Source organism: Contarinia nasturtii, unplaced genomic scaffold (assembly GCF_009176525.2).
Source record: "Contarinia nasturtii isolate CC-2019 unplaced genomic scaffold, AAFC_CNas_1.1 Cnas_scaffold_129, whole genome shotgun sequence".
Taxonomy (NCBI): Eukaryota; Metazoa; Arthropoda; class Insecta; order Diptera; family Cecidomyiidae; genus Contarinia; species Contarinia nasturtii.
The window spans coordinates 9,831,262-9,847,582 of record NW_022197486.1 but is presented as its reverse complement, the minus strand read 5'-3'; the positions used below and the strand labels follow the sequence as shown (position 1 = coordinate 9,847,582).

General features: G+C 32.6%; 2 protein-coding genes across 3 annotated transcripts in view; one reads left to right on the top strand and one right to left on the bottom strand.

Annotated features, from left to right (window-relative positions):
• LOC116350468 (calcitonin gene-related peptide type 1 receptor) overlaps positions 1-5,286 on the bottom strand; it is a 59,279-nt gene extending 53,993 nt beyond the window's left edge. For both annotated transcript variants that reach the window (XM_031782268.1, XM_031782274.1), the window contains exon 1: positions 5,200-5,286. The gene's annotated coding sequence lies outside the window, so the exon portion shown is untranslated. The remainder of the gene's footprint in view (positions 1-5,199) is intronic.
• The window catches only part of LOC116350486, a 29,374-nt gene that overhangs the window by 4,219 nt on the left and 8,834 nt on the right, over positions 1-16,321 (top strand). The gene's annotated exons all lie outside the window — the stretch shown is intronic.

Genomic DNA, 16,321 nt, shown 5'->3' with positions numbered 1-16,321 from the left:
ATACATACATGTTTGATAAATTTTATCTTTCGACTAAATGTTACGTCAATAGGACTCAAAACATCACGGTTATCCATTGAGCTAAAAGCAGTTATGTTTGCCATTTTTTTTTGTCGGTTCATAATTTGTAGAAATTACAAAATGTGCAAAAATTTTAACACCGATTCGAATTTAGATAGACGATTCTTTGACCTCATTATCGTTATTTCGACTAATTAATTTGCACTTGAATACACTTATTTTAAATTCACCGATATTCGTTAATGCAAATTTCGTGTCTCATTAAACAAGTCCTTGAATGTATTCGTTTCATTGCATTCAAATGTATTATGTACCGTCAAATCGATAAAAGATCAATTTATGGAAATTGTATTGATCGCATATCGTGTACCAAATATAATTTTTCCCGTTTATTTCGGTTCTTAAAGATATTGAAATCCGTTCAGACACATACTGCAAAATTGGATATACATACATATCAATTGAAGAGATCAATAATATATCTTTTCGCCAATCAAAACATGGATATCATAATTTGCCATAACGATATAATCTATTAGCATCAATTGTCGTTGAATGAATATTATATGACCGAATGAAAGCCTTGGGTTATGTAATTTTTTTTTTTCATTCGTCTAAAGAATCATATTGATAAGGATGAATGAGATTGTAATTTGTTATTCGGTGACCTGATGAACCCAATTAGACATTTGCCTCCATTTGTACTGATCAGACCCGAAATATATTTTGTAAACATCCAATAAAAATAAGCTATAAATGGCAATAGTCCAATATAACAGGAAGATTGATGAGAATTATGTTGTTTGAACATTGCTGTCATCCATTCTTAATGTGGATTATTCTGTAGTATTTTATAGGTGCTGAAATGTGTTTTTTGTCTTTTTCGTTCTCTCTCTTTTGTTTTTGTTTCATCATTACAAGTGTATGTATTTATTTTGTTGGCCAAGATTTTATGGATGGTTAGTTTGCACGTTGTGTGGTCCATCGTGTTTGTGTCCAACCTGTTTCGATTTAGTTTCTAATAAGGTAATTGAATAAAATGTGGTTACGATAAGAAGTCAACGTTTCATTTCAATTTTCTGCGAAATGTTTGGTTTTTTCTGTTGTTGTTGTTGTCGTCATTATGTTGTTTGGTTGACATTCAAAATAGGTATTTTTCTGCCATAAAAATATCTCAATTCCTGTTTGTCAGTATACGATACCGATGCTGCTGCTGCTTTTTGTCTTCGTTTTTTTTTTTGGCCATGCCTATATAGATAATGATACCATTTGCGGTGACAAAGATGTGTACACTTATGACTGGTGAATCACTACTGTTTTGGATACATTAAAACCGAATTGCGGAGAAAAATTACAGACAAACAGTAACGTTGATAAAATCCTGAATAAATCCGGTACAATATCACCCATCTCACAAATTTATGTATGAAGATGTGCTTCGGCATTTGTACATGGATTACAATACATTTTCACGACAAACGACACGTATGACGCCCTGTATTGTATTTTTCGGAGGGGGCTTTGATTCTGTCATCCTTGTTGCTATTGTCGCTGTACGATTTTCAGCAACAAGCAAGCGTTACGCTTCATACAATACGAATATATTTTCGGAAATTATTCCGAGGCGTGCTTAAATGTCATTCATTTCAAAATAGAAGTGTGATCAAACACATCAGTTGTATATCGGTTGTATTACTTCTGACTGGCACGACGACAAAAAGAATGAAAGAGTGAACAAAGAACCGAAAAAGAGAAAGAAGAAACACTGACTGTGACTGTGTCGAACATATATTCGACATATTGTTTGTAATGCTGGTGGTGGCGGTGTTGATGATGACAAAAACAAAAGACGGGGATTACTCTCTCGAAAGAGAGAGAAAAAGCGCCAAACCAACAAAAGAAAAAAAAAGTATTTGAACAATTTCGGGGAACCACGAAATCGAATGCATATCACATGGATTTCAAATAAAGTGAAAAATACAAACGCCATTACACATTTTTATTTGGATTCTTGTTATTGTTACCAATTCTACTGCCATCGCCATCACTGTTTTAGTCGTATATGTTGATGCCTCTCTCTGTTCGTGAATGCCCGTTCTTCGTTGTTGTTTTTTGCTCTCATGTATTCGGCATTCATATCCTGTAGCGCGGTTTCATTTTGCTATACACATGTTTTTCCATGAATAATAAATGCATATGGTTTTTATTGCATGAAAAGGGCGAAAAAAAAAATGAACGAAATACGCGGAGGATAAAATGTCGAAATAGAGTTCTAGAATGTTCATCTACTCCATGCTTAATGGTCATGCTCTTGAGAAAAGAGTTTTTGACATGGTCGTCAGTCTATATAAGTCGAGACTATATAAATAAACGCTTAGCATCGATTTTATATGAAAATTAGTTATGGCGCTGATGAAAAGCGAATATACGAATCTCATTAACAGTTGGTGCTTGTTGAATTTCCAGCTATTTTAACGGCTGAACACCACATCATCATAACAGCCGCAAATTTAATGATGTCGGTGTGTGGTTTTTTTTTCGCATTTGGGCCGGAATCATTTTTTTAAACCGCTTGTATTACGATATTATTTGTTGTGAATTGCGATCTTTATCTTTCATATTTGGCAATTTAGGTCCACATGTTGATTAAATTACCTGTTGGCTTATCAGTGGCACAAGGATGCGAACACATTCTAAAAACAATGTCGTTTAATAAACACCAATTTGGCGGTGCTTGCTTTTGTTGGTGTCTCAAAATTACTTCTTGTTAATGGTTGATGAACGTACTAATCGAGCGTTTTGTTCATTCCTTGTCAGGGAAGGCCATCAAATTACCATTTTAACAAACGAGAAAAAAGTGTATCTTTCAAAAAATGAAAACTCCAAAAATGATGAAATTAACAAGACGTAGCCTTTAGATTTAATATCTTATAACCAACACGTAGAAATGAGATACTTATTTTAAATAGTTGACTACAAAATGACTGAATGTTAACTGAACACGTGAAGGCGGATTTGCCATCCGCCCATTAATTCATTTTAATCGCTTCAAACTCGAATATGAATATCAATATGCTCATTGCACTATCTCAATTATCTTCATGATACACAATGTGTGGCAAGCACAGATCATTACGATCAAAATCATTTGAAATATTTTGATTTATGAGCGAACAATTTTCGATACGTATCTTGTACGTTGCAGTCATTATTAATCATGTTTGATGGATTTGTTACTCTCTTTTTTTCATTTGCATACACAAGAAAAATGATGGCAACAATAATACATGCGTTTAGTCTTTCATTCACGAAAATTTGATGGCCACTTACAAAGCATTACTTTCACCACTTGTTACTTTCTAACGCACAAAATATACAATTTTTTTAGCTTTAGCATGATTTTTCAATTACGAAAAATGGCATCAATTTGATATAGCAATTTTATTGACTAGCCCAGTCCATCTGATTAAATGGTACAAGTTCAAAGCGAAATCATTGGCTTGAATCAAATAGTATTTAACATTAACAAACTTGCATACTGAAATACAGACATCAAATCCATTGATGAAATTTCAGAGAATGCAGCAAATGCAAAATAATTTAATAAGATTGGAATAAATTTTTGGGAATTTTCAACAAAAGTCACTTACATATAAAAAAAAAGGACCATTATAACTCTGTGTATATATAATCTATGAACTGAACTGATTCGTATCATTTCCACATGACGAAGCATAATTAACTGATGAGAGCAAGAAAAAACGAAGATAGAATCAGTACTCCTGTGCATCTCACAAGAAGACCATTGAACCATACACACTTTATGCGATACAAGAGCTGATGAAATTTAATCTAAAGCATTCCATTCAAAAGCGAACCAAAATTACTCCATTTAAAAAGCAGTTCACAATCAAAATGTACAATTTTCTTTTATTTAAAAACGTAACATTTTTGCTTGGATATTTATTTTATTTTTTTATTTTTATTTTTGTTTCGTTTTCTTGACATTTTCCTTACAGCAATGCACAAAGCGAAAAAACGAAACTTCAAATGAAAAATAAGGGCCAACAAAAAACTTCGAAACCCACATATTTAGCCACATATTGTCTATTTTCATTCGAAAACGATATTTAAGCAGATTCATGGAAATTAAAACTGCTGAAGCGACGAATAACGCAATAAAAGAACTTATTAGATTTGTGAATCAGTTTTACATAAACTTGTTGCAATGTGTCGCTGCCGACAAACGACGATATACGTGCGATGAACGAATAAGAGAATGAGATGAGGTGCGCTTTTTATTCTTTTCATCTCTTTGTCACAACCGAATTAGTTATATTGTATATGTATGGAAAATATGAGAATATTTCTTTGCAATATCTCTCCCACCTGATTTGAAATCGTATTTTTTCATTCGACTGTCTTTTGTGGCACGAAGAAAAAAGCGAAAAAAACCATATATTTTTTTTTTTGTTCAGTTTGTAGAATGAAAAGAAAAAAAGAGAGAAAATAAGTAAAGTCAACCTCATGCTCACAAAGAAACAGCCATCACGAAGCCAAAAATATAATGGTGGATTTTTGGGGTGTAAGAACAAAGCTCAGGCAAAATATCCAGCACATTACACTGAGTGAAAAAATGTGTTGCTATACAACAAGGAATGTACACGGGATAAATATGCATCAAATTGTGTTTACTTTCAGCCTTACACAATTATGGCATATAAGCATTGAATAATAAAACTTAATAGGTATAACGCTTACAAAAATTGCTCGTCAAGCAGATCCACAAAAAAAACAAGCGCATTTCTTTTCTCTCTCTCTATCGTTCGTCTTGTTTTGATAAAATTCACTTGAGGAATTCAAACGGTTTTATATGTTGCATGCCACAATATTATACAAAGAGAGGATATGGCAAAACCATTTTCAGCCATGGCATTTTATTCTCTATTTCTTTTTTTTTATTCTCAGCTGAGGACAAGAAATTTCACTAATCATAAACACATTGTGTCGACGAGCGCTAAGAGAAGTGACGGTCGTTTCTGAAATGTTTTGGGGTCGACAAAAGATGCGCGCAAATAAAATTCGCTCACTTTTATCTTCTTGATACCTTGCATTCACTGCTTTTTGTTGATTCAAATAAAATTCCCTTTATTTTTATAAATCTCAAATAATTCGCACCTGAAGCACTACTGCCAATTGCACCACATTCAAGCATCTATTCAATTTTCCAAGCGTGAATTTTATTTTCTCAATTTCGGTTGACTTTTTTTTTAAATCATATTGTTTGTTTACACTTTTTGATTGAAATATATATATATTTTTTAAACTGTCACGTGAAATGCAGAAATAATTTAATCAACACCAAATGCAATTGTATCGAAACAATACGAAGAATTTTGGCTGCTTTTTTTTTAAAAAAATAAAATCTTTTAGTTTTTTTGTTCAATCACTTTTTATACACTTGAAAATGTAAAGGCTTTTACACTTGAATAAAATAAATCCATTGTTTACGACGAAAAGTTTTGATTTTTTTGGCACATTCAAATAATATTTAAATAAAATTCAAAGTAAAGTCCGTAATTTGATCTAAAACAAACGTATTATTCTAAATTCAAAAAACCCAAAATCGGTTTTGGTTACATTCAAAACATTTAAATACTTCACCCTTTCTCTCACTTTCCGATTCTTTCAGCAAAACGAAAGTTAAACAAAAAAACATTGAAAATAATACAAAGATTTGCTCTCAAAACTTTGTAACAGTGAATTGTTTTGTTTCGAAAAATATGCTCACGCTACGAAACGTTCATCGCTTTTCACCGGAACGTTTTTTTTTTAAAAGAATATATATATGGATAAAACCATCAATACGACCGCTCTGTATCGCACGTTAATACATACTGAATTTGGTGTGCTCGTAGTGTACATTGTCTAGCTCTGTTGTTTGATTCCTCAAGCAGTTGCCGTTTCGTTGCTTAGTTAGACAATAAAAATGTGCTGGTGGTTCAAATGCGTGTGGATAAAAGCATGTAAGCAACGGCTTCAATGTAACGCGCTTTATGCCGACACTGACATAGAGAGCTAGATACATTTTTTGAATGTAACGCAACATTACAACGATTTGCGATTGTTGTACATGTACGATATTCCATTTGATGCGTATTGAATCGCACTTTCAACTTGATTGGCATTCCACTTTGTTCAATTTTTTATTGATCGATTCAATTATAGTTTGTCAAATCTTTGAAACATTTTCAACCGTTCACGTAATAACGGTTATTCGAACTGTGTACGGTGTACGGTCGCCGTTTTGGAGTTCAAACGAAAAATCATTTCAAAACATTTTTTATGTGAACTGAAAATCGGCAATCATGCAATGGTGTCGGATGGTGTGCATCGTAGATCCTCTCTGTCTCTCCATCTTTGCTCCGCAACATATCATATGCTTTATGATTTTTATTAGCATAAATAAAAGACATTTCCATTGGCATATGAAATAAATTGAAAAATTTCATGTCACTTCATGATAATGTATAAATGAAAGCAATCATACCGTCGCCATTTCATATTTTTCATTTGCACGTAATTTTTAGATGGTTGACGTTAATGCAATCGGACAGTTTCAGTTTCGATTCATTGCACACTTGTTTTTTTCTTCTCTTGCATTTTACAATTTTCAAAGCACTCGTCAAGGAAACATTATCCGACACTTGCTGTTGCGGTTGCAGCCTCTTTGCGATGATATTCACTTCATACGATCGTGGATCACACTCTTATGCAACCTATAAATAAATAGATTGTCGCACACTAGATGTGCAAAAATGATTGATACATTTATTGAATTTAAAGCCCTTGTGAGAATATTTCTACTTTGAGATAAAATTCACTCACTTACAGCGATGATCCAATACAAATGATTTTAGTTAAGTTTAGCTTGGACAAAAAATGTTTCAAATTACCGGCTGAGATTAACGGGGAAACAAAAAACTATGTAAATTTTATTCTTGCTCAAACATTTTATTTTTAAACGGGGATATTAAGAAATTTGTAGTATCACCAATAAGAAAGACACGGGTAAAAAATTATATGAAATCCACGAAAGTTCATCACTTGTTGTACAAAAAAAATTTCTAAATTGAACATGTTGCTGCAGCTCTCTATTAGTCCATTTATTAGAAAATTTAAGTAAATTTACGTGGAAATGAAGGTTGCGAAATTTTTTCACCGCTAGAGAGAATGATTTGGGTTTTTAGAAGTGGGCACTTTTTTTATACAGAAAATATTTTTTAAAAAACTTGTTGATAAAACTTGTTGCCAATAAAATTTAAATAAATGTAAATATTTTTCAATTATTGTATAAAAAAACAACTTCATTTGCGGAATTATAATTTTGAGTAGAGATTTTTTTTATAATGGGCTTGAGAATTAAACAAATAATAAAAAATAAAGTATTTTATGTAACTGGCACATTTTATTTAAAAAAAATTAAAATATGCTTCAATGTATTCAATGTATTTTTATTATCTCATTGATGTGTACTGATTGAGCCAAAACAGAAAATAGATTACGAATTTTCTCTTCACTTTGGAGGAAAAGTAAAAAAAAAAAATATGCCAGCACTTAATGCACCAAACTTAAAAATTCAATAAAATGTTGCTAACTATAAAATTAGCGGTGTGCAATAACGAGCATACAACAATATTTCATTATTATTAAACTTTGACATTCGAATAAAATACGGTCTGTGAATGAATGTAAGCTCGAGACTGTTATCTTGATTGTTTGTGGTTTGAATTTGTGGTCAAGTTACTTTTTTTGCTTATGATTTAGACTTTATGTGATATATGATGGCCATAAATTGGCTAAAACTCACTCAAGGTCATAAAAAAGTTTTTGATTCCAGCTTGAACTTCCATGTCGTGGCAATATATTCGCTACTTCTTTTTTTATTCGCTTTATTATGTTCCGGACTTTTTAAGACTTCACCTTTATCAGAACAATCGTCGGTTATAAAGTCGTCGGATATTGTGGATGTGGTCTATAATGGATGACAGCTAAAGTTGAATTATATTTTCTATAGTCCCGAGTAAATCTCTCTCCATCATGTTCTTTTTTCGGTCTGTTTCTCACTTGTGTATCAAATGTCTGTGGAAAAAAGTATTAATTTTCATTTGGATGTTTTATGAATGGACAGCCACCTCATTTTGGTTTTTGCTCTTAAAGTCTGGATTTTTCTATGCAGTTTTTCTTGTTGTTCGACTCGACTCGAGTAAGTTTTATCGAAGTTTGAAGCACTTTATATGCTTTTGCCATTTCCAATTTATTTTTTTCCCCTACTGCAACAGCTGTTTGTCTTCAGGCGATTTATTTACGCCTGAATTTACATCTAATACAACAATCTATTTGAAATGCAATCACATCATATACAATACACAATGTACAAATAAAAATAAAAATAATAATTATTGTCATCCACTTGAATATGCGAAACTGCGAATAAAAGACGCATAAAAACAGTTTAAATACCAATAAATGTTACGCATTATAATTCCTTTTCTGTACCGGAATCGCTTCGCAATATGCTCATAGACATGCGATTTTTGTTTATTTGACGCCGAGTTGTTGGGAATGCGTTTGACTATGATAACAAAACAAAGGCAGCGAAAAGCGCTCATAATTCTTTATGCATAAGCTTCACGAAGGATGAAGGCGAATATGGTTGAGAATACATTCGCATAAAGTGGATTTAATTCGAAGACAAAACAAACAAGTGAACACTTTATTGTCATTGTTGTGTATAAGCGAACTATAAACAACACATATAAGCAGAGAACGAGAAAACAAGAATATGCGAAACGCAAACGAAAACGAGATATATTTGAATAGACCAGAACCAGAGTTCGTGTAAGACACTGTAAGTGTGTGTATGTTGATCAGCTTCATTTTCTTGACTCTTCTTGAGTGCTCTATGATTATGCGATTTTTAACGAGAAATGCATAATGAGAAACAATTTTCAGCGAATATTCAAAAGTTATTGAAATTAAATCTTGCGTATGAAATTTAAAAAAAAAACATACACACCAATTTAAATATGGTATTAGTGTGAGTTCTACCATATCTAGTCAATGATTAAACTTAATGTAGGGAAAGCAACGCATTTCTGCTCAATCTGTTATCAAAATAAATTTCCATTTAGAAACGTAGATAAAAGCAGTAACGTCGCCATTCACCAAGAATATATATATAGCAATGGTAATCAGGAAAAATTTGAAGCAAAATGCTTACAATTGAATAACAACGGCCTTGTCTATAGAATCGCACGAATTTAATGAATATAATGTGAGATGATTTAATGTGATAAATCTAAATACAAGTTCATCTCCTCATAAATCAGCTTGTGTTGGATTGAATCGGTAGTGTAAATCACGGTCAAAAGATTATATCCATAATAAAGACAACGCGTTTACAATAGAAAGGAAATATCGCCCATACCGATTTACATACACACAGATACAAACGCATAATCTTTCAGTTTGGTGAATTGATCTCTGCTTGATATTTTCTCGTGCCGGGCCATGATCCGAAAATCGCACGTACACAAACCGCCCACATTGACATCACAAAATTGTTACAAATGGCTAGATAAAATGTTAACGGATGCTCACATTATTGAGATGTTGAATCACTTCATCTAAGTCCAATTCCGCGGTTATAGTTACACATTCTATTTTGAATGTTTGCCTGAATTTTGTGGTCTGTGCAACACCAAAATGTTGTAACCATTCAATTGAATTTACTGTTAAAATGTTCAATAGTCAAAAGAGAATCTAACATAGATAACGTTAGCATTGCAAAAGAGCCGAAGGTATTAGATTTAAGAATCCATATAAATTTGTTATCGAATTTTCCATTCAGCAGATTGAAGCAGATGAAAAGAAATTTCGTTTCAAAACTGACATTCACCAATCGAGTTAGGGAAGTACATTCAATAGCACAACTTGCTCAATTGATGCACAATTAAGTAAATTGTCGACCTTATGGCAAAGAGCAAAGTTTTTAAATATGAATCGATTAAATTGGCACTCAAACGGGAACAATTTTCACATTTTCAAATTTCTTTTATACCATCATTCAAATCAAATGAATTGCGAAAATATCTAAAAAATATTGTCATCCTCATATAGGAATACTTAACTTGTGCATTCAAACTCACGTGAAAACATGTAATCATACAATCCGGAACCAGAAATTTCCGATCGAAAAAATTTGAGTTTTTTATTTAAAAACATTTATTTGATTTTCATTTTTTTCAATAATTTATTTCTATAGTTACTGTGACCAAAAGAAAATTATTAAAAGCGTATGCGAAGAAAGTAGTTGTGGTGTTTTTCACTAAAATAAAAACTATTTGTATCCATTAGTTTCGATGGAACTAGACTTATTGATAAATTAAAAATCATTTCTTGTTTTATGGATTTTGTAAAATTAAAATTGAAAAGTGTGTCGTTGCATGCAATAAATATACAATACCAATCTGTGCTTTAATTTTGTTTACGATCCAATCATATTAAATTGAAATTCTTATGTAAGCGTTGGGATAACCTTGTACACAATCACTATAGAAACAATAACCGTTGACGATGAACAGTTGAAAAAAAATGTGAAAAGCATACGTCATCTTCGAACTGCCAGTTAGAACTGTGATTTGTCAAACAATCGGTTCTTGTCCGATATCATTATTATCAATCAAGCTATGAAGTTAAAGAACCATGTCAATTTTTCATATAACGAGTGAGCCAGCAGTTTTTGACTGAGAATTTGTCTAACCCTATATTTGTCTAATAAGTCGCTTCGTTTGGATGTTTACAAAGCAGAATGAGATCACTTTTATTCAATAAGCAAAAGAAATGTCAGACAGAAATCACATATTTCGATGAGAAAAAATTTTTACGAAAAAATTATTCGAATTTGATAAGGTTTTTGAGACTCTTGTTTCGAGTGTAATGAAAAATTTGGAAAAAAAAATGCAATCACCTACCCTGAAAAATATATACTCAGTGATGGAAGTGTCAAAAGCTGTCACAAATTTCGGCTTTTTAGCTACCGATAAATCAAAACATGGATAATTGAGGTCGTCATGAACCTTTTTTTTGTAAAAAACACTTCCTGTGAGTTTATTAGTGATATTCAATCACTTAAATCGCACCTTTAAACATGATACAACATGAATATTTTTATGTATGGCCTTCTGCCAAATATTTCGTTATAAATATTAATACATTTATTGTTAAAACCATGATGACAATTACTCTATTTCGATTTTATCATGCTTTGATTTTATTCGGAATACCACAAAAAATGTATGTCTTTTTGAAGATTTGCAGAACAATTCAACCGATCCATATTCATATGTGACAGGCATGAATACATGGATTATGCTATGGTAAATCTTTTCAGCTGAGTTTATCTAAATTGGTTTATTGGGCATAATCTATTAAAGAATAGAAGTGAACTGAAAATGATTAACTGACATTGAACGACTACAATAATGATCAAACAAATTTGGTTTGCAATTATTATGAATATTTTTCGTTTGAATTCCAAATTGTGGAATATAAATTCGTTTTTGTTGGCACATCAACCAAAATTATCCAATTGACACAAATGCAAATAAAATTACCCGGATTTGGTTTTTTGGTGCGTAAACCATAAGCCGTATTTATTCAAGCGATTTGTTAAATAAATTGATTTTTATACGTTTGCCCAAATATTCGATTATCTGCTGTCTATTGATTTAGTATATGTCCATGTATCTCTTCTCTCTCACTTGAGATAAAATTTTGTGTGGTTGAAATACTCCGAGCGAAAGTCTCAAATGCAATTAAAACGATGATTTAGAAAATGTTCGGAAATATTTTCAAGTGATTAGTCCTAGAACCACAAAATACCATTTATCACCGAAGGGTTTCTTGGTCTATAATGTTTTCAAGTGACAAAATCGTAGCGCATTTCCGTTCTTCACAAGGTTCTTCAACTATAGGCATTCGGAGAAAGAATTTTCAATTAATTGTATTGATGAAAAAATATAGTTTTTTTTTACAAAACTTTGATCGACTTCTCTTTGCATTGGAAGTTATTTAAATGTAATATATGAAGTTTCAGTTGTCTCTACACCAACGATCCATATTCAGAACTTAATGGATTGTTCACTGCGTGTTTATGATGGGCCCCATCATCAGGATTGTGATGGGGTGATGATGACGTTGTTGCTTTTGTTGTAACATACTTATATATTAGATGTAAAATGAGAAAGAAGGCGAGAAAAAAAAATAAATCGATAGACCATTTGAATGTTTTACGATAGCTTCGAAATTAGATGGTATAAAGATTGTTATGTGTTCGTATTATGTCAGAATTTCATGCCATGAAACTAATGGAATTCATTTGAAATGATCGTATTTCAGTGAGATGAGCCACTTCCAAGGAACATGATATGCACACATATTTCTTTCGCTTTAGTCGAACCCTCCTCATCGATTTGTTTTGATTCGATTGCATAAAACAGCCACAGCCACCAACTGGCTCATAACAATAACAACAATACATCCGAATACTTTCTATTTTCACCGTCCGCAATTACATCTCTAATGGTTGTGCATGTTTAACAGTTCATATTCTTGAGTTTTCTGCAGTTTGACATTTTCCAAACGCCATCTCCCATGGGATGCATATTTGCATTGGGAATTTTGATAAATATCTTCACTTATTATTTCAATTACTTGTTTGATAATATCATACAACTGCAATGCGAATCATAATGATTTGGTTTAGATTTGATTAATTTGAGTCTTGCTTGCTTGATTCGAGTGTGTATAATTTTCGTGAATTGGATGCTTTTTATTTCGTCTGTTCACCGCTGTTCATCGAAAGTTTTTTATCATTGTGTCAGTTCATTGTTTTCTATGCTCTTCCAAACATTTTATTTTTATCCAAAAGAAAATTTCCACTGACAACGTTCTTCGTGTACAAGCGTAAGGAGCAATGTAAGGAAATTTCAATTACGACGTCAATTTAAGTGTGATACAAGTTGTTGATTAAACGATTCTATACTCCACGCCCCAAAACAACGTAATCTAAATTCATATAAATGTGTACTCTTCGTTCGGGTGAAGAAAGTAAAATGTAATCCACCTAACACAAAACAATCTCGATATTAAACTAAAATCGAGCTTTTGACTGGATCAAGACTTTGTGTGTTTGTGCGCGCGTCATAGTGTGGATTTGTTAATCATTATTTGCACAATACGTCCATGATATACTTGGCAAACAGTGCTCGAGTCCCATTTTTCCCAGTATTTCTGGGGTGTGATACATTTTCGATTGTTCTCAATTCATACAGCACAAACCTGGTGTAATAATACATGGCTGATGCTCATTCTAATATCGAATGCGGTATGGATTTGTAGACAAAACAAGGGTACACCTATCGTATACTTAACAACAACATATATATACTTGGAATGTGCAGACGTATATTCAGCGTTTTGCTGACGTAGTGTATGTGCTAACCCAAATTGGCATCGGATTAACTATCACAACATTTAGCAAAATCCAATAAATGCACAGCATTGCGAATATTTCGCCTCGCATTTCGATTTACATTTGGATTTAACGATGTGTGTTGCAATTTTCAACTGAATATTTACGCAAATGGTGGAAAAAAAACTGCACATACAAACTTTACGTATCCGTTCAAGCAATAATTTTGTTGAATCTGTGGCAATTTTGAAATGTTTGTTTAATTTTGTTATAATATTGAACTTTATTCTCATTGAAGCTCATTGGGACACATCGAAGTTCATGTTCGTCTTCCAAAGAATGATTTTTTTTTACTCACAAAATCAATTGTCAAAATCAAGACTCATCAGAATATCAACAAATTCAAAATAATTTTAACTATATTGTTATGCTAAGCAGTTTTTCGAACACAATTGTACCGTAAGATGAACATGAACTCGCGTGATTTGTTATTGTAAATTGAAGATAAATTATTGCGCATCCATTTCCATTGATTGGTGGTTGCATTTGCTCGACCGCATAAAGATATGTAAATTAGCATTATCAGAACGCGAGCAATCGAAGTTGTACAGATTGAGATTCATACATGAAACTTTTAAAGAAGCAAAGTCAGTTTTTACGTTGCAAATACTCTTCTATATTTTCAACTGTATCGATATTTGAATAGAAAAATCTATTATATTGATAGCGATATCTGTAAGACTTTCATTGTCTGCTGAATGCATTAACAAGTATTCTTGACTGTGAACAATGGCTTATAAGAGCCTTATTTTATCTAAATCCAATGCGAATTGTATGCAGTTGAGTGGAAAAATGTTTTTTTTTATCTCTTTCAACACAGACTCTCTACTATTTTCAATCGGTTGCGCACTTTGAGAGATGTGAGTTGTCTGCTGTTGATGCTACTGCCACTACTGCAACCCATCTTGTTTACTAGTTGTTCTTTCGCATGAATTGATATTTATATATTCGAATGGCAAACATTTATATTGAATCGTTTTAAATATTTGCTTGTAAATCGATGGCATACTTGTGTGAAAATTTAAATTGTCGAAATGATGAATTGCGTCGATCGCATGAATTCACTGCGGAAGAACTGTGCACATTTAATATCATACATACATATATCTCTAATTAAGATCGTTTAATTGCAATCTGTACATGTAGCGCTTGTTTCTTCTGGCTTTTATCTAATCACAGTGTCGGCCTGTTGCTGTTCCTCTGGTTGTTGTTGTTGTTTTCGTTGTTAACGAATCAAATGAAATGCATGTCATGAACCAATTTTAACGACAAATCGTTCTTTTGCAGCACAGCAAATGTTTTAGAGAATTATTTATTGCAATTAGGCGTCATGCTCGGTTAGTATTTTATCGGCACAATTTAACACCATGCTATCTGGAGGCGTTCAAAGAAATTTATCACTGTTCGGATGTGTCAGACATTACATTCTGTCGAACAGAAATCGCAAAAGAATGCAAAAATTTACAGACTGCATGTAATCACTGTGTTTGTGTGTTCTCTTTCACATGATCGAAACGAATCTGTTCGTGTATGTGAAGTGCATTTTGTATCGGATCAGTTGTTGCTGATAATTATTGATGGTCCACTATAGTCGCTGATAGTGCAATTACACACAAAGAATAGTAATGTCGTCGAATGACCAGCAAAGGTGAGCAGCGACTAGGCAGATAGCGTTTTAGATATGGTATTGGTGTCTGGTGCCTCTGTATAATATTACCAATAGAATGACAAATTTATACAATAAATAAATGCAACATTTTAACGAATCGAATGTAGAGAGTCCATAGATAGAAAGGAAGCGTAAATGAAGGAAATGCAACAGTGTCATTGATCTTCGCATACATATGAATTGCAGTGAGTGTGCGCGCGCGTTTAAAATTTGTGCTGTAAATGATATTATGTTATTCTTTAATCTCTTAATGTGGATTTGCGATTTAATGATCTTATCGTTGCCGATTCAAAAAGCAAAAAACCAAAACCAATTTACAAAGCACTTAGTGCTGTTAATTTTGCGATGAGATAATATTTAATGAGCTTGGTGTTGTGCATCGCAAATGCTTATTTATCTTCGACCAACGACAACTATACTATAGTCAATACGGGGCAAAGAAAGCAAACGGCACACTAAAACAATGATGAAAAAAATAATAATAATAAAGGGGCCAGATATTTTGCATCGCAGATTTCTTAGATTTAAGTCAATGATTAAAAGCACCGCAGGAAAGTTAAAGAAAAAAAAAACTTCATTGGATTTTTTGTGAAGCAATTTCAACAGTAGACGAAAAAGAAAGGAAATCAAAACACTAGCCCAAGAATTGGCGACAAACTGATTTAGATGATGGATAAGCGATTTCTCTCAACCAAAAGGCGTAAATTCAATTTTATTGCATTTGCTCTAGCCTTAAGAGCATGCATTATATGTGTTCTTTGATACGATCGGCGTTTGTTCAAGTAAATACTGCATTTTAGCCTTGCAGCACTGAATAATAAACGATTTTTAAGAGTCGCGCGCAATGAGCAACAAGAAATTCACAAATCAAATGTGAACTGGGCAAGAAACGATACTCTCTTTTTTTTCTCTGTCTTCATGCATAATATATAACGACCAACGTCGGTGTGTGGTTTTCTCACATTTGCGTTCTACATTTCGCTGAATTTTATTCAAGCCCATTTGCATATTCAAATCAACAAATCTGTTCACAT